The sequence below is a fragment of the Mauremys reevesii genome, linkage group 4, assembly GCF_016161935.1.
Source record: "Mauremys reevesii isolate NIE-2019 linkage group 4, ASM1616193v1, whole genome shotgun sequence".
Lineage (NCBI taxonomy): Eukaryota > Metazoa > Chordata > Testudines > Geoemydidae > Mauremys > Mauremys reevesii.
The window spans coordinates 83543657-83562694 of record NC_052626.1 but is presented as its reverse complement, the minus strand read 5'-3'; the positions used below and the strand labels follow the sequence as shown (position 1 = coordinate 83562694).

Below are 19038 nucleotides of genomic sequence, written 5' to 3'. Positions count from 1 at the left end.
TTCTAAGGGTAACCAATGGGGTCTGTCTATTTTAAGACGTGCATTTTAATTGATGATACAGGTGTTGGACCCCCATACGAAATGAAATCAGAAAAAAAAGTGTTGTATGATTCCTTTGAACCAGCATCAATGGAGTTTTGCACACCTCTGGTATTGACCCTCCTGGGTACCTTCTCTTCACCACTGATCCTGGGCTACATGCAGAGCAATACAAACACACTCTCGTCCCTTGCCTTTATCACTGGGATGGAGTGGGCTGCCAGCATGGGAGAAAATAAGCAGCAGCAAAATATAATAAAGGTGTGGTGTTTGTATATATAAGTCAGGGGCCCCATATCAAATGACTTGTGGGGAGAGAAAACCATTCCCAGGCAGAGGTGTGGTGGGAACTCAGATAAATCTTTCCACTTAGCCTGGAGGAAGGGAAGCTCAGTGTAAAAACTGGTCTATTTAAATGCATCGCTATCCTGCAATCTCTAATATCACGGCCAGCAGGTCTCCATAAGCCAGGACCAAACTCTGGCTCCTTGCAAAGCCTAGTTAATAATCTATGTGAAGAGGTGCTCCCTACAGCAGGGTCCTGGACAGAGACTCAGGGAGGATGGAGTCCTCCCATTCTCCCTTCCCCCACAGACCACAGGGTATGAGTAGAGATGCTCCACAGGCCTATATTATCATCTGCACAGATATGCTCCAGTTTTCTAGGGAACTGTACCCTCTAGCAATGCCCAAGACCCTCCAGTCAGCCCCAAGTCTTTATTGCAGGGTTGTATGTAGGGAGCCTCTACAGGGCACTGATCCATTGCACAAGGAGATGCAGATTCTTCCTTGTACAGCTTCTCCATGGCTGTGGGCCCATTTGGCAGGGGAATCAGACCAGTTCTATGGCCTTTAAAGTTATCAGTAGCCCTGTTTCAGGATTTGCTTCTGAAGCACTGACCAAGCTGTTTCTGAGGCAGTGCCTGAGACTAAGGCTAATGGAGAAGTGACCCATAATAGAGAAAGCCAGATCAATCTGTTGAAGGTCCAGGGCTGAACAGTAGCCTCACTCTCTCTTTACCCACTCCTGTTGTAATTTTTAAAAATACTTTATTTCTTTCTTTCAAGCAAGACTACAAACCCACTCCCTCACCCAAATCACTTAGACCCACTTTGTATTACAGGAGTTGGGAGCTGGAGCAATGACACTATTTCTTCCTGTTCCCTAGTAAACTAATGCTATCACCCTCACCAGGAATTTACTAGGCAAGGATGGGAAAGGGAAAAAAGTCTCATGCTCATGGACTTCTCAGGCTATGGTACATGCTTTGTTGCTGAACATAGGCATTGCTAAACTAGATCAGACCTGTGGTGTATGTAGTCTGGTTCCCTATCTCCCATTGTACCACTGCTTTGAGTATTGACGACAACAGCAGTCCCATGAGTGAAGCAACTTCAGGATCACGCCCTTTAAGAGCTCAAGAAATTATGTGAAACCGCTGAACTGGAATATAAATAATCCAGAGCATGCATTAAGCTTTCTGCTGTGATTAAAACTGAGAGATTTGATGCATCAAGATATAGTTTAATACAAAGTTTAGACCAGTATGTTTTACCTCCAGCAAAGTAGAAGAGATTGAAAGACCTGTTTACCCAACAAAAAGTTCATTTATAAATGAAACTGAATACTTGTGACATCATAACTGTAAAAACCCTTCTTCGTTCTTAACTTTTTTTTAACCTTGAGAATGGGACTTTCTATGGCTTTGAAGTAGTGATTGAAGGTTACAGGGATTAAGGAAGCCCAAGAACTCTGATAGTAGGAAATTAGTAATACATACAAACTTTTTAAAGAAACCTTGATATCTCCTTTCTATTAAAGAAATGATGCAGCATAGATTTCACAGCATACAATAGAAATTAGTGGTTTGGATGTATCCATATATTTTACAATAATTGTAAATGGTCTATGAAATTGTAATGAGTCCTTGTAAGGATCATTGGTGGGGTAGGAATCCAGGATATTCAAACTCATAACATAGATCACTACCACTTGAACTAAAGGACCATCTTCATTAGATGGTAGCTATAGTAGGCTGCTATCCTCCATTTGGACTAGTTAGTAGAAGGGCGCATAACACACACTGTGTAAACTTATGTTACAGGATCATAAAGCATCCCAATCCATCATGGAATTCCTTTAGTAACTCTGTTATAAAGCATTTATTAACAACTAATTACAAACATCAGACACCATTAGAACAAGCACAAGCAAGCCTGTTTTATCGCTGATGTGATACAATTATGTTATTAACACTCTGGTTATTCAGGCTGCCAGAGTTCTGTCCTTATTTTTTTACTCCAAGCCACATACCTAAATAACCTCCTTCATCTCCATTTCCTATTCTTATCTCCACACCGACTCACAAGCTGACCCTTACATCTCAAAACATCCTCATAACTTTGCTTGACACTAAAAATCATGGTCTTAATAAGACACTAGATTTATGGCTTATTACAACAATCTGTAACCCACTAATATCGCCCCTCTTTTTGTCCTATTACTACAGGGGTGTTAACGGTCCTCTTCACCTGGAATGGTCCCTTAGAATATGTTTTGACTACTTGTGCTAAACTACCTGTTCAATCTTGTATTTAGTTGTGACACTCTTAGTACCTTTCCCAGACCCAAAGAAGAGCTCTGTGTAGCTCAAAAGCTTGTCTCTCTCATCAACAGAAGTTGATCCAATAAAAGATATTTCCTCCCCCATCTTGTCTCTCTAATATCCTGGGACCAACACTGCTACCACAATGCTGCATATACACTCATACACACTTCTATAAAACCAGATTGTTCTCTGAAATGTAGTTATGTGATTTTGCTTCAGGCAGCTGGTTGAGTTACAAGTAAATTACTGCTTTCTTCCATACCTGTCTTTCAAATGAGTTCACATATTACAGCAGATTAAGACAAACAATGGGGGCTATTAATGGGAGATGGGAAGGGGGGTGAGGGGAAAGTACATAGGACTATGTTGGTCCCCTCCCCCACACCCCATTATATTTTGGTATGATAAGAGGACATGCAAAGGAGATTAGCTACTAGGTAAGTGCTGAGAACCTGGAGTTCCAAGTGCCCAGTAGTTAGCTTTTAACCTCAATAGTCATGTGACAGAGTTCAGTTACCAATCAATCTTACCAATAGTGGTCTGCATTGCATAAACGTATCTACTATTAAATCTCCTGTCATTCCACTGGGAAGGGATCTTTATAGAATAATGTTCACCTTATATGTGTAAAGAGACTGTTTCAGGCAGTGAGTTTGTGACTAGCCTAGAAAGAAAGGCCATACCTTTTTTTTGAATAAACACTGCATGTATGTCTGAAAGTGAATTATTTATTGTCCCCAAACTTTAACTTAGGACCCCACATTAGCCTTGGTTTTATTTAGAATCCATCCAGTTGTAGCTGACTAACCAGTAAGCTTTTACCTGGCCAGGACTTACTAATGTGGATAACAATTTGAATTTATACAAGGATCACCAACAAAAGGGAACATTTACCAGTGACTGAATCTGAGACATCCAAGTTCTTTCGTCTTCCAAATGGAGGGAAATACTGCATTATTTCAGGTACCACTACGCAGTAACCATTGTTTTGAATGGCAACCATTGTATACCAGCTTCCAATTGAGGCTCAAGGACTTTTCAAACATTCATTAATTCTCATAACACCTTTTGTAGAAGGAAAGTTACAGGACTTGCTGAAGGTTACACAGAAAGCTGTGGTGCAAACTGAGAAAAGAACTGATTGTCTGACTCATAGTTCTGGGTGCTAGCCACAAAATCATCTCTCCCTTACTAGCAGTTGCTTTTTCCATTGACATACGTTCTTTTTTGTTGAGAGATTGAAGGAGAATTTTCATTTTCAAATGTAATTCAATTTAAGGAATGATAAAGGAATGATGTAAATGTAAGGGGACTGTTGTCCCCTTACTAACATTCAGTGGGGGTGTTTTGGTTGCCTAGCTCCCAGTACTAAACGAACGGGGAGATGCCAATGCTCCAGGTCAGCCTGATTGACAGAGCGGGCAGGCTAATCAGGGAGTCAGATTTGGGGGGGTCCTGTCCCTCCGTGTGAGCTGGAATTGCCTGGGTCAGACAGAGTGGGGCTGAGCTAAGGAGAGAGCAGGGGCCCAAAGCTGAGCTGGGGAACAGAGCTGTGCCAGCTAGAGGTGCCTGAAAAGCAGCCCAGGAAGAAGGTCAGAGCTGGGAGCAGAGTCACGGAAGCAGCCCACAGAGCAGATCCTGTGCTGGGAGCAGGGCTGCAGCCACAGAGCCAGAGACACAGCTCAGGGAGAACAGATCCTGTGCTGGGAGCAGGGTTGTAGCCATAGAGCCAGAGGGGCCAGAGAAGCAGCATCAGTCTGAGGCAGAGTGGAGCCGGAGCTAGAACAGTGGAGCTGGGGCTGGAGCAGTCTGAAGCTGGGTGCGGTGAGCAACTGGGGCCAGCCAAGGGGGGACCCTGGGCAAAGGGCCCAGCACAGAAAGATACCCCCAGCCAAGGGTCCTTGTAGGCCAGAGTGGGAGGGGGATCTTAACTTGACGGGAGGTGACACTGGGAAGAAGGGTCCCACCACCCAAAGCCTGGAGGTGTGTGTCCATCAACAGAGCAAGTGTCCAACCCACAGCATCCCTGAAACACAACCAGGGCCTGAGAAGGAGACCTGGGATCTACAAGGAACAGACTGTGACATTCCAGAGACACTGTTTGTAATGTTCCCTGCCACAAAGCAGGGTGATGTGTTTTCCTTTAACCTTTCCCATTTTTCCTTATTCTTTTTAAATTAATTGTTGATTAAATAACTTGTATTTGCTTTAAATTGTATGAAATGATCAGTGGGTCAGGGAAGTGTCCAGTGAGGAGAGAGCACCCTGGAGTGGGGACACCCTAGCCCCTGTCCTAGTTGACCAAAGCAGGGTTGGGGGTTGAGCCCCCCCCCCAGGAATCCTGGGCCCAGCCTTGTCGGGGTTAGGAGGACTTTGCCAGACAGGAGACTGGAAGGGGAATCCTCAAGGGCAGGGAGGCCTCTGGGTAAAGGAAGTGGGAGCGAGGACTCAGATCCTTCCGCCAGCCCAGGGGCAGGCAAACTTTTTGGCCTGAGGGCTGCATCGGGTTTCCAAAATTGTATAGAGGGCCTCCCCAAACAGCCAAGTGTGGCCCACCCCACCCCCTATCCAACCCCTCCTGCTTCTCGCCCCCTGACAGCCCCCCCCAGGGCTCCTGCCGCATCCAATCTCCCCTGTTCCCTGTCCCCTGACTGTCCCCAGAACCCCTGCCCCTGACTGCCTCCCCCAGCCCCTATCCAACCCCCCCTCATTCCTGACTGCCCCCCCGGGACCCCTTCCCCATACACCCCCCCAGTCCCTGTCCCCTGAAAGCCCCTGGAACCCCTGTCCCGACTGCCCCCGCCAGCCCATCCAATCCCCTGCCCCTGATTGCCCCCGAACCCCTGCCCCATTCAACCCCCCTGTTCCCCATCCTCTGACCGCCCCAACCCCTATCCACACCCCAGCACCCTGACCACAACCCCGAACTCCCCTGCCCTCTATCCAACCCCACTTGATCCCTGACAGCTTACTGTGCTGCCTGGAGCACTGGTGGCTGGCGGTGCTATAGCTGTGCCACCTGGCTGGAGCCAGCCACGCCACTGCACAGCACAGAGCACAGGGTCAGGCCCTGGTTCTGTCGCCGCGCTGCCCCAGGAGCTCACAGCTCCACCACCCAGAGCATTGTGCCAGCGGCGGGGGAGGGGGAACCACGGGAGAGGGGCTGGAGGCTAGCCTCCTGAGCCAGGAGCTCGGGGCCAGGCAGGGGGGTTCCACGGGCCATAGTTTTCCCACCTCTGTGTTAGCCCATTTCACTGGAGTAGTGCAGAAGCCAGGAAAGTTCCCCACAATAGCAGGACCATTCCCCTGCTTACATAAATATAGAATATGAGAGAGCAATTCTCTTGCATACTAAATACACAATTATATTCCGTTTCAGAGTGTTGCCTCCTAATACAACCAGTATTACAGTCTTCTGTTGTAAGGTCCCGGAAGATTGCACTAGTACTCTTATGAACGTCGGCAGTCTCAAAGGGACTTGAGTGTAGTGCTGAGCATACTTGGGCCAAGTTCTGAAGTAACCTGGGCCAGTTCATGGTTTTGCTTTGAAATTAGAGAAGCGTCGGAACCAAAATCAAATCACAGATTCGTGCAGCCTTGAATGTTTGGGTCCGGATGCAAACTTTTTGTGGTTTGAACCCCGTTGTGATTTTACTGCAAAATTAGGTGTATGCTGTTTTTTGGGGAGGACTTTCACTTTGAATTTGGGGGTTCATTCAAATTTGAAATGTTGTTGGTAGGGAGGAAGGAGAGTAGAAAAACCTATGCAGATTTGAAACCAAATCCAGAATTTACCCCCAAAACCCAGTGAACTGAAATTGCTAAGCTTCACTCAAATTAGATCTTCATCACAGAAGCTCTGAAAACCAGGGCCGCCCGGGGGGGGGGGGGCAAGTGGGGCAATTTGCCCCAGGACCTGGGACCCACAGGAGCCCCCACAAGAGTTTTTTGGGGGCCCTGGAGCGGAGTCCTTCACTCGCTCCAGGGGCCCCGGAAAACTCTTGCTGGGCCCGGGCCCCTGGAGCTTCTTCCGCTCCGGGTCTTCGGCGGCAATTCGGCGGCGGGGGGTCCTTCCGCTCCGGGACCCGCTGCCGAAGTGCCCCAAAGACCCGCGGTGGGGGGGGTCCTTCCACCCTGGGACCCGCCGCCGAAGTGCTGAGTCTTTGGCGGCAATTCCCGAAGACCCCAGACCCCCTGAATCCTCTGGGCGGCCCTGCTGAAAACAAAGCCTTTGTTCACAATCACAAACTAAAACCTATCTGCTGCTAACATCATAGAACTTCCCAAGATTAGTAAAGCTAATAAGATCTGTCACTTCCCTGCAGTCACTAGCCCAGCCACCATTTGTTTTGTACTGGTGCAATAGCAGAGGGCATGAATACATGCACACGCTCCTTATGATGGCCCTCATGGCCCTGTTTGTTTTCTTTCCAGAGCAGCGTGAAAACCTTGATAATATGTCTGCTTGCAAATGCCTGTTGAAGTGGTGGTGGTGTCAAAGAAAATCAATGGCAATCCTGTAAGGCCGATACGGGCCAGTGGCAAACTGGCAAACATCCCTTCTCCCCAGTATCCAGGAGGAAGTACTCTGTCATAAATGGCAGGCAGCATTAAATGGTCAGTACAGCTAGCCTTTGTCCAGTGGAGCTCATACAGATGGAAACTGCTTCTTACCTGTCTTCAGGGACCAGTTTAAAGGAAACCGAAGGGGTAATAGTTTCCAGTCATAAAGAAGCCTTACATTCAAATTCATTTGTCTACTCTGTGTTACAGTAGCTGAAGTTTATTCATGCTGTTCTTTGGACAGCCCAAGGAATTAGATATGCATAAGCAAATATTTTGCCATGGTTCTGTATCTGTTCATGTTTTTCTTTTGTTTTGGTGTAATATTTCCATGCATTTTTTGTCTATGGAATTGCAAATCCTGAATTAATTAAAAAGTCTTGTAAATGCTTAGACTGATGAAAACACATACAAGGCACAACTAACTTAGGTAGCTCTCCAGGGATTTCCAAAGAAACATCCAGCATATATGAGACAAAACAGAACAGGAATGAATAACAGATTTCTTTTTCTTTAGAATGGCAAGTGGAAAAATATCATTAAATAATCTGTACACAGAGATATGGTAATTGAACACACAGATGCCCAGTAATTTGGCACTCACACATGTAGTTACTGCAGTTTCATGTGTAATCATGGTAACTGCAAGGATAAATTAGTTACATGCATTTTTATACACGTAGTTCTGAAAATGTGGCCCTAAATTCACAATTGTAGAGAAGACTGATGATCATTTATGCTTTCAGCACTCTCATTTTCAGTCCAAGAAATAGTAATTTAGAACTATTTCAGTTATTTATTTATGATGTTGTACTAAGTACTTTCTAACCCCCCCAAAAGGCATAGTTCTTACCTGAAAGAGCTAGGGGACAAAAAATAAAAACAGACAATCAAAGAAACAAAACTCACACCAAACTACTATAAGTAGGGCCCTACCAAAGTCATAGTCCATTTTGGTCAATTTCATGGTCATAGGATTTAAAAAATCATAAATTTAATGATTTCAGCTATTTAAATCTAAAATTTACAGTGTTGAAATTGTAGGGGTCCTGACCCAAAAAGGAGCTGTGGGGTGGTCACAAGGTTATTGTAGGGTGGGTTGCGGTACTGCTGCCCTTACTTCTGTGCTGCTACTGGCGGTGGTTCTGCCTTCAGAGATGGGCAGCTGGAGAGCAGTGGCTGCTGGCCGGAAGCCCAGCTCTGAAGACAGAGCCACCACCGGCAGCAGTGCAGAAGTAAGGATGGCATGGTATGGTATTGTCACCCATCTGTGCTGCTCCTGCAGAGCTGGGCCCTCAGTCAGCAGCTGCCATTCTCCGACTGCCCAGCTCTGAAGGCAGCAGCGGAGAAGTAAGGATGACATGGTATGGAATTGCCACCCTTACTTCTGTACTGCTCCTGGTGGGGCGCTACCTTCAGAGCTGGTCGCTCGGCCAATAGCCGCGGCTCTCCAGCCACCCAGCTCTGAAGGCAGTGCAGAAGTAAGGGTGGCAATACCGTGACCCTGCTTAAAATAACCTTGTGACCCACCCCTGCAACTCCTCTTTGGGTAGGACCCCCAATTTCAGAAATGCTGGTCTCCCCTGTGAAATCTGTATAGTATAGGACAAAAGCACACAAAACACTAGATTTCACGGTCCGTGACACGTTTTTCATGGCCGTAAATTTGATAGAGCCCTAGGTACAAAGAAGGAGTACAACTAAGAAGTAAAATCTTCCAGGTGGGAATTTACCAGAGGATACTACATAATACATTTTTGGAGATAAAAAATATAGATTGTATGAGTTTGCTGATAACCCACCCACGATCAACTGATTAGTTTCTTTTAAAGGAAATTCTAATTAACTGCTTTACTTGTTTTGTATAAATTTCAATTCACTCACAAGGAATCTGCTAATTTAGCCAGTTTCATCCATACCCTGTGCTAATACAGATATTCCTAATATATAGGGTCCAACATATAGGTCCTCAGATAAGTGACATCTATACAACTCTATTACTTTCAACCGTCCGAGAACTTAGCCCTTTGCAGAATTCTATCAAAGATGAGCATCCTATACGCATCCTTCTTTTTCCCCCAGTATAGATTTGTATGTTTTATGTAGATACAAGGCAATGTGCCAGATCCAGGCTCTCCTGTGGCCTCTCTATGCTGATCAACTAGTGCAAAACCACCTGAAAGTCATCTTAATTTGCTACATGAGGTTCCAACTGTCTAAAGGAATCCCAAGGTGGCATAATGCTGGCATAGTAGCTTCCACACTAACCTTTTAAAGCCCTTGGCCCTGATGAAGACAATTTTGCATGACAACACCCCATTCCCTTAACACATAAAGTCCACTCAATCCCACTCTGACTGCTTATTTGTTATATGTACAATGATTTCTCTTTAGATTAAATAAACTTCTTTTACAACTGGGATGTAGAAACCATTTTCCTGGATTGTTGGTGGTACATTGCATCCAGAGGATTAAGTCACCAAAGATGTTTGGGTCTTTGTAATAACTATAGTCATAGGGTAAAATTCAGAGTACCCGAACAAGGCCTAAGCACCACACAAATACAAATTTTGCACTCAAAATAGGGCTTACGTGGGACTTAAGGGAAGCATCGACCTTGTGCTGGTCCCTTGTGTAGGCATGAATTGCACTCATGATAATAAATTGGCTTTGGGTTCTGATAATTTGCACTCCAAAGTGCAATTGGCGATCTGATGAGTTAATTGCATGAGCCCTCAATTGATGTTTATGCTGTGGTTACCTGAAAGTCATGGGAATATATGAGTTCTGAGCTTAGTTATTCCTGATAAAGAGAGACAAAGAACTGGCAGAACAGTGGATAGACTAGTATCCCGATAGGGTTTCCCGCCAATTCCTTAGCATCATAGATATACTCAGTAAGTAATTACTTTCAGCAGACCAGTTTGTTTATGTCACCGCTGCAAAGCAGTACGTGAGGCACAATAGAGAGATGAATCAACGATTTTATTAAAGGAACGTGTCACACCCTTTTAAGATATTCATAATTAGGAATGCTTCCTATATGAAATATACCCATTGTTCCCTGTCCTTAATCTCGTCGTTATAGGGAGAAAGACTCAAGTAGATTACCTGGACCTCTTCTGTTCCTACAGTTCCCATGTTACTCGACAAATGTGAAATTTCTCCAATGCCAAATGACTTTAAAAGACGTGAAAAGCCTTTTGAATTTAGTCTGTGGTGAGGTGAATTCACCTGATATGCCTTACATTCTCAACATCCTGTCTAAGGCTGTCAAATGTATTAGCTCATGTGACACAATGAGGATAATGTGGGTTATTTTCATGCAGTATCCCATATAATAATAGGACAGCATGATTGCAAATTACTGTATAATCACTTTTCAGTACCATTCTTTCCAATGGATCCAGTGAGTGGTTACCATGAGGTTATTACAAAATACCGTGTAATATTTTTGGTAGTTCAATCCCTGTCAGCACTGTGGTATTCAGCTCTCTATTTGCAAAGTGCCAGTACATTTTACAGTGGAGCTGAGTGTACAAATTAAATATTTATTTGCCCCGCTGTAATTTCACAAAACCAAAGCTATTTTGTGTGTGGATGCATTGTAGCCCAATGAGTTCTCTGTGTTGGATTGTCTGAATAGATACTTTGGCATTTTTAAAGGTGTACTATTTATGTAATTTAGTATGTTTTGTGGCATGCATACTAATTTTTAAAAAATGCATCAGATATTACCCAGTAGACTAGAAAGGCTCCTTCGTGGCTGTTATGGTCTAACAGGTAAATACATATTTTGGAACGTGTACTCATTTAAAAAAAACATGAATTATTTATTCAAGAGATGCTATACTAGGTAAATATATATCTAGGCACTTTTTTAAACAGCTGATTTTTCATCCTGAAGAGTCTATATCAGCTTTGAGGGAGCTGCCACCACCATTTATTGGAAAAATAATACACATTTTCAAAGCTAGCATGCATGCCAGAGTGCTAAAACTGCATGTTGTCATGAATGCACATTTACATAGCACCCATTGGAAGTAGGTTCCTAATAAGCCAATATACCATAGTTTTGTGGAATGCTGTCTTTGTTTTGCTAGTTATTGAACTGATGTATTGTTGTTGCTCGGTCAGAAGCATTATGGGTAGTCAATTTAGCTGCCAGACCCACACGTTAATTCCTCAATGCTGCAAAACCCTTAGAACATTTTTGGTGAGAGATTTAAAACAATATAAATACATTAGAAATTAGCATAGTCAAAGTGCTTTACAAACATTAACTACTTCGTCCTCGCAGCCCTCCTGAATTGGGCATGTACTATTATGCTTATTTCACAGCAGAGGAAACTGAAGCACTGTGAGGTTAAGTGACTTGCCCAAGGTAACATAGTTAACCAGTGTCTGAGCAAGGAAGAGGAATGCACTGTCTCCTAAAAACACAGTTTTCTAAACAAGTCTATCACTCTTTTGTTTTTGTTTTTACACAAATACCCAAAGTTTTTATTCCATATTTCACATTATTAAGCTGGGATTCTGAAAATGCTGTTTTACAACAGTTTCTGGTAGCATCTGAAATCACCATAACATATAGGGTCTGTGTTAGATATGCTGCCACTGCTTTCTCCATAGGAGTGCCAAGAGCATGGTTATATTAAATTATATAGCACTAAGCTCAGTAGGTCATTAAAATGGTTTAGAAAATGTCTGTATAATATAGTTATAAAGATAACTTAGCCCTATCTACAGATGGCGGAACTATGACTTTCATTCATGTGCCAAGCATGTACTACAATAATTATGATACTACACTCATAAAACACAATTGCTACATGCACACAGAGCTCAGCTAGAGCTCAGCAGATGGAAATGTGATTATAGCCCCAGCCTCAAAAGAAATCAATCTATGATATTTTGAGTAAAAAAGATGGTGGTGGAAATATTATGCTACATAGTCTGTGTCATTACAAGCCGGTAATTTATGCTTTGCATGCTAACTGAACTGCCTTTCTTGTCTTAGTTTGAGCGACAATGCATTTTTTCATATGGGAGGAAGCAACAAAATAATAGAGTGAAATTAACCAATCAAAATCATGGTAAATAAAAGTCTCTCTCTCTTTCTCTCTTTTTAAGACTCAAGAGGCAGCTGGCACTCTCAGGCTTTGTTATATTGAGGAAAGAGAACAGCAAACTGCATGCAGTATAGATTCAGGCTCATTGAAACTAATGGCATGAATGATCTCACACCATTGTAGTAAGACGGAGATTTACTGTGCTTAGTAGAGAACCCATATTATGGAGAAAAGCATCGATCTACTTCCACATTTTATTCACATGAACGACAAACAAGTTATTCAGTACTATGCAGTCACATTCAATTCCTTAGTGTCTAAGTCACAATGCCCTCCAAGTGCCTTGTATTTTACAGCTGTGTGGAGCACCTAGCCAATAACTACTTGTCTCCATTTTACAGCCAACAGAAGAAGTTTATTAGCCCTCTTACTTGACCAGTTTACAGCTTAGACTTGTGCTTGCTGGAAAATTTTAGCCATAACCTTTGATTCCTACAATAACTTATTCACAACTTACAATGTACTCGTTTTGATGCAGTGAATACAATACAGAGTGCAAAATAGCCATGAACTGAACATTCTGATTCTGAACCCTCACCCAAATAGTGAATTTTGTGCTGGATGCATAGCACAGATAGGACAGCAAAGTTAATCTAAAAATAAATGAAAATATGAATAACAAGAGGTATTCAATTCAATATGGGATCTTGGGCCTTGATTCATTGACAGTTATCACTGAAGCTGTTTGTTTGGCATAGCAAAAGTGGGGAAAGTCATGGCTATTTTACTTAGGTGTCATAATTTTAGGTTGTAAAAGAAACCTGGTAAACTCTGTTTACTTTGCATTATAAAAGTGCTAAAGAGTTGTCATGAATAGTTTAAAAGCATATAAAATTAGTCAACAACCAAAATACTGATATGGTCTGATTCTCTGATGTGGTTGGAATGCTTTGCCTCATAGTATCAGTGCAAACCAGTCCCACCCACTGGAGGATGCCCTTTGCATAGGAGGCTCCTCAGCTTCCTGGCTGTCAGGTCAGGGTTTGTGGCTCAAGGGCAGAGGACATGACTGGCATGTCCCTGTGTGCCAGCAATTCCTAGCTGCTGTAATGAGTTGTTGGGGCCATTGTAAGCTCATGTTGAAGCAGCCTTCAGTGGTGTGTGACGGGATCCCTGGGATCCCAGCAGCCTGGAACTGTGGGACCGCTGTGCCCCCTTAACTCTCCAGCCTGGGCTGTCTCTCATAATGCTTTGCTAGTGACAAGCAGCAAACCCCTCCAGGTGCTGTTATCACTCGGCACAATCGCATGTGGAGCCCCCATCCAGCTAGATTGCATGAATGCTCCCAAAACCACTCATGAATCACACAGAGAAAGGCACCTACCAAATCTCTCCAGCTCCCAACCTCGTACCTCAGGAATATACCATCTTGCAATGCTCAAGACGAGCAGTGCAAATTTATTAATTGGTTCACCACTTCATCAATGGAAAGTGGATATACACCAGCCTTTGCAAACCTGAGCAGATTTACCACACACTTCAGGCAAACTCACTGGTAAAGATAAACAGTAAAACAAGTTCATTGATTACAAAAGATAGATTTTAAGTGATTATAAGTGATAGGCAAGAAGTCAGATTGGTTACCAAAATAAAATAAAATATAAGCACGCAGTCTAAACTCTCAACCCTATTAGACTGGGCAACAGCTAGAATAAGCAGTTTTTCTCACTCCACTGGATATTGCAGTTCATAGTACACAGGTTCCACCCTTGAAACCAGGGCCAGTCTCCTCTGTTGGAGTCTTCAGTCTTCTGAGTGTCCTTGTTGCTTGCAGCAAAGATGGTGGGGGGAAGAGAACACAAGTCCAGGTCTGGTGGGCATTGCTGAGTCCCCAGGCAAGGTTGAACAATTCCCCTGGTGTGGCCTTGTGCAAGTGAATCATTGCATAGTAGCTCCCTTGCTGGACAATGGCTGTTGATGGTTGTTCGACACCCACCTGGGCATTGGTTACTTTCCTTGCTGTTGTTTCTGGGGAGCTAATATCTGGCCGATTCTACAACGTACAGCATGTTTTAGTGACATATAACACAATCTCATATCTTCATATGCACAAATGATAGACATATTTAGATAGGTTATGATCTGCTGAAAGTCATTGTTCTATCTCCTGATACTTCACATGGCCTGCTTTATATGCAACATTGCAATTATATATAAATAAGGAATAGGGAGTTACAAGGTGCTCCCCTAAGGTATAGAATGTCACAAGGTGGCTAAAAGTCATCTTTGCTCCCTACTTCCTCAACCATACCAAGCACTTCTTGGCTACAGCTGAATATCTAGACCATAGAATATATCTATATTGATAATATTGTTACAGATCTATATGTAGACTATCTGTATAGTATGTCTCATTTTGATAAAGCATATTACACATGCCTTAAGAGCCCTGTTATTGATCTCCATTATTTTCTAACCACATTTATACAAAGAAAAGGGGTAAAAAACCATAGGTTTTAAAAATGGAAACCCACCAAAAGTCACGCTTTAGTCATGGGAATTACGGCTGTGAAAAACCTACAGTCTTAGTTATCAGACATACTTTGCACCTATCTGTTGCCTTTCACCCCAGGACATTAAAGAATGATATGTTAAATGACTAAGTAAGCACAACTTCCCAGTGAGTGTGATTATCATGGTTATCTTTACAGGCCAAGGCTCCGTCTGTACTACAGCTGGGATGGATGCTCTGAGATTGATCCACCAGCAGTTGATTTAGCGGGTCTAGTGAAGACCCGCCAAATCAACAACAGTTCACTCTCCAGTCAACCCCTGTACTCTACCCCGATGAGAAGAGTAAGGTAAGTTGATGGAGAGTTTCTCCTGTCGACCCCCCGCAGTGTAGACCCACGGTAACTCGACCTAAGGTATGTCAACTCCAGCTACATGAATAACGTAGCTGGAGTTGCGTAGCGTAGGTCGACTTACCGCTACGTTATTCAACGCGGTAGTGTAGACATAGCCTGAGACACAGTAAATGATTTCCCCAAGGTCAGAAAGTTAATTGGTGGCAGGTCCAGGGGGAGTCTTGCTAACTGCTAGAGGATACCCGGCTGGCTGAAGACAGACACTGAGCATAGAACCAGATAGACATGCAAGAGAGAACTTCCTAGATCCAGAGAGCTTTTTGTGCTATAATTGCATTCTCCAGATTTTCAGTTTGGTTCTGAATTTTTCTGATTGATTCTTGCACTTCACTTCTTATGATGGCATCAAGGAAAAATAAAGGTCTCAGTTTAAAGAAAAAGATAACTTAGTTTTCAGACTAGAATCCATCATTGTCTGGAGCAGAGTGCAAGATTCTTCACAGTTTCCACCAAATAAGTGAGACAGCTTGTTCAATGACTTACTTTTAATGAACCATGCGTGGCCTTGGTTGAGCAATTTGAATTACTGGTAGCGCAATTTCATAATTTTGGAAACATACACAATAGAGCAGCAACTGGAGACAAAGAGTTTTCAGGCCCAGGAAATAAAGGTTGATTGTGCAATGACCTTATCAAACAGTTTAATAAAAGAAAATAAACAGCTCCAGTACTGAGAAGTTCTGGGAAATCAACTCTAGGCACACACACAGTCACATACTTTCCCTTTCTGCAAGACAGAACGGTTCTGAACCTTCCTTTTTTTAAGTGCATGCTAGAGATATTGGAGCTGGATGGGCCTAAGGGACTAATTTTCAAATAGAAATAGCTTTATTCTTTTACCTTGCAGCACCTAAGGCTCTGTGCTGGAGCATGGGTTTCTGTAGAAAGATATGATGGGTACATTGTATGGCCTTGGTTTTCAAACATGGTCTCCAAAATTACAGGTGCCAGGTTGTGCCTATAATTTAATGCAGGTACTATTATTTGCATCAGCCATCACACCGATTTAAAAGTCTAATACCTTATTTTACATACAAAACTCATCCATTTTTTTCTCTTTCAGATGTTTCTCTCTCTCTCTTTCTCTTTCTCTCTCAATCTCTTTCTCAGAAAAATCAAAGCAAGGTTAAAAATTGTAGAATATTGCCTGGCATGTGCTTAGGGTACTGAGATGTTACTTACAGTACATGTGGGGCAAAATTCTTTCATCAGATGCATATTGTGGGTTTCAGAGTTCAGATCTCCTCAAGATCCAGCCTTTTGGCTAGTAATCCTACACTATTATATACTAAGCTGGTAGCTCCTGTAACATGACAATTTGAATATTTGTTACTTTCAAGGCCAAATTCCAGTCCCAATCAAGTCAATGGCAAAGCTCTCTATGACTACAATGGAACACCATTTTAACTCTAATTACACATACAATAACAATAGTAGCCTAACACTCTTCTCTCCCCTCTTGTTCAGTCACTCTATGATTCTCATCCTCACACCTTGTGTCATTGTATTGCCTATTTAAATTGAAAACATTCTGGGTCAAGGACCTTGTTTTATTATTATTATGTCTGTAAAGCATAGCATAGCAATGATGCTAAGCAAGTAAACAATAAGAGTATAATAGGAAGGGTTATTAATAATTAGAAGGATTAGTAAGGAGGAAAAGGGTGGTTTTGTGGTTACTGCATGGAACTGAGAGAGGTGGATTCTATACCTGGTTCTGCCATAGATTTCCTGTGTAACCTGAGATATGTCACTTAACCTCTCTCTGCCTCAGTTTTCCAATCTGCAAAACTGGTGTAAACACTGCTTATCTAGATTACGTCCTGGGTGCTTTGTAAAGTTGAATTCATTAATGTTTGTAAAGCACTCTGAAATCCTTGATTAAAGCCAAAAGGTTCTGCACTCCTTAAACATATGAAACTTTTACTGAAGGTAAGTTCTATTCATAGTAAGAATACATAATGATAAAGTAAACTGAAAGGTATATAGTGCTTTCAAAGTTTGAAAGTTTCCAGTGCTAAGCCTGGTCCTGTCCTCCATTTAACTCAATGGGAGGTATGGGCACTCAATACCTCTGAAAATCAAGTAATTCGGTGCCATATTTTTAAAGGTGTAGGCACCTAATGGGATTTTGAAAAGCACCTAGGTTTTCAGCTCCTCTGATTTTAGGTACCCATGTGCTTCTGAAAATCCCACTAGGCACTTTTCTGCATCTTTAGGTGTCTATGTATCTTTAAAAATCTGACCTTTATTTAGATACTTGCTTACATAGCTTGTATGTCAAATAAGGATTTAGGTCCTTAATTTTAGGCACTGAAGTTTGAAAATGTTACAAACCATTTCACTTTGATCAGCCCTCTGGCGTGTGCTATAAAGACATCTAGTGTCAGTTAGAATTTTGCTCAGAGAACAGTGAATTATTGATTAATTTAATTTTCCTCCTTTTCAATTTCTAAAAAAATTGTTGATGCCAAAAAAATTTCATGTGTCAGTCTACATTATTTGCTTAATTATTTGTGTTATTTTTTCCCTACATAACAAGCTCTGAAACAGTTCACTGGAAGTTTTCAATTTTCAGACTTCACAGCTGATGTGATATTGTTTCTGTTTCCTTACTGGGTGACTTAACAGCATGAATTTTGAATGTCAGATATTGTAATTGTATGTATAATTAGAAATTCATTTTTGTGGCAAATATTTAAGGATTCAATTTTAAATTTTGTTAAGTATTTGTTCAAAAAAGAAAACAGTAATGGACCTTGAATGTGGTTTGATCACATTTTAATTTTAAATTTGAGCAAATATTTATAGAAATTTTCCCTATTCTTTGCTCAGCTTTACGGCTTCTCCTATTGACATGACTCACCACCATACTGTTAAACCCTGCTCATGTGGGGTGAAATAGGCCTTAAGTAGGGCTGAACTGGCTTCCTTCTTTGCTGGGATGAATTTCACTCAAAGTATATAGCTATCATGAAATCTTTCACACCTCTTGTCATACATCTACTCATGGTTCTTCTTGACTTTGATTATTAAAATTTGTTTAATCATATACTGATGCCAAATGTACGATGAAACACAAATATACATTCAAGAAAGTTGAACGTAAATACAAAACTGTGCACTCAGCCAGGTTCCAATTAGATAAATGTACGTATAAGGGGACTACCAATTTTATAATGTTACACTCATTTAGAAAACTAGATACTTGTGTGTTAACAGTGGAATATTCTTAACTTTCAGTGTGCTGTTATAATGATTTGCACTTACACTATATTTCTGATAAATTCTAACTTCAGCTGAAGTGGCCATAAGAAAACAACATTCTTGTGAACATTTTAAGACTTACTATTATATATTATTTGAATTACTGTAGCACTTAGGAGCTATTATTGTGAACCAAGACCCCACTGTACTAGGCACAGTACAAACTCAGAACAAAAAAGATGGTCCCTCCCCTACATGTGGGCTATCAATCTTTTATGATCAAAGTTTTGTAGTTTTAGGCTCATGAGTTCCTAGGTGTAATAGATTATTTTGCAAATATTGACTATGGGAACTTCATTAGAAGAAATGAAAAATGATTGCGAATTTGTCATGTTTTAAAAGGAAAGTTACTGTAAGGTAATACTAATCACACATATTCAGATGTGGCTGATGCTGCCATGAAACTTGACACACATCTTGAAGAACTCCTAAAGAACCTTTATTCAGAGAAAAAACTCCCTACTTAATCCCAAATGCCAGCATGAAAAAGATAATCAGGCTTTTAGGGTTAACTAAAGAATTTAGGGATAACTCAACTGATGACTTTTATTAGCCCCAGGC

General features: G+C 42.0%; 2 long non-coding RNA genes across 3 annotated transcripts in view; both read left to right on the top strand.

Moving 5' to 3' along the window:
* The first annotated feature begins 3516 nt into the window (after positions 1-3516).
* On the top strand, positions 3517-12304 carry LOC120404585. The gene is made up of 3 exons (XR_005598046.1): positions 3517-3611; positions 7083-7265; positions 12232-12304. It is a non-coding gene; the product is annotated as an uncharacterized LOC120404585 (long non-coding RNA).
* Positions 12305-14876: 2572 nt separating this feature from the next.
* The window catches only part of LOC120404586, a 62609-nt gene continuing 58447 nt past the window's right edge, over positions 14877-19038 (top strand). For both annotated transcript variants that reach the window (XR_005598047.1, XR_005598048.1), the window contains exon 1: positions 14877-15144. This is a non-coding gene — a long non-coding RNA (uncharacterized LOC120404586). The remainder of the gene's footprint in view (positions 15145-19038) is intronic.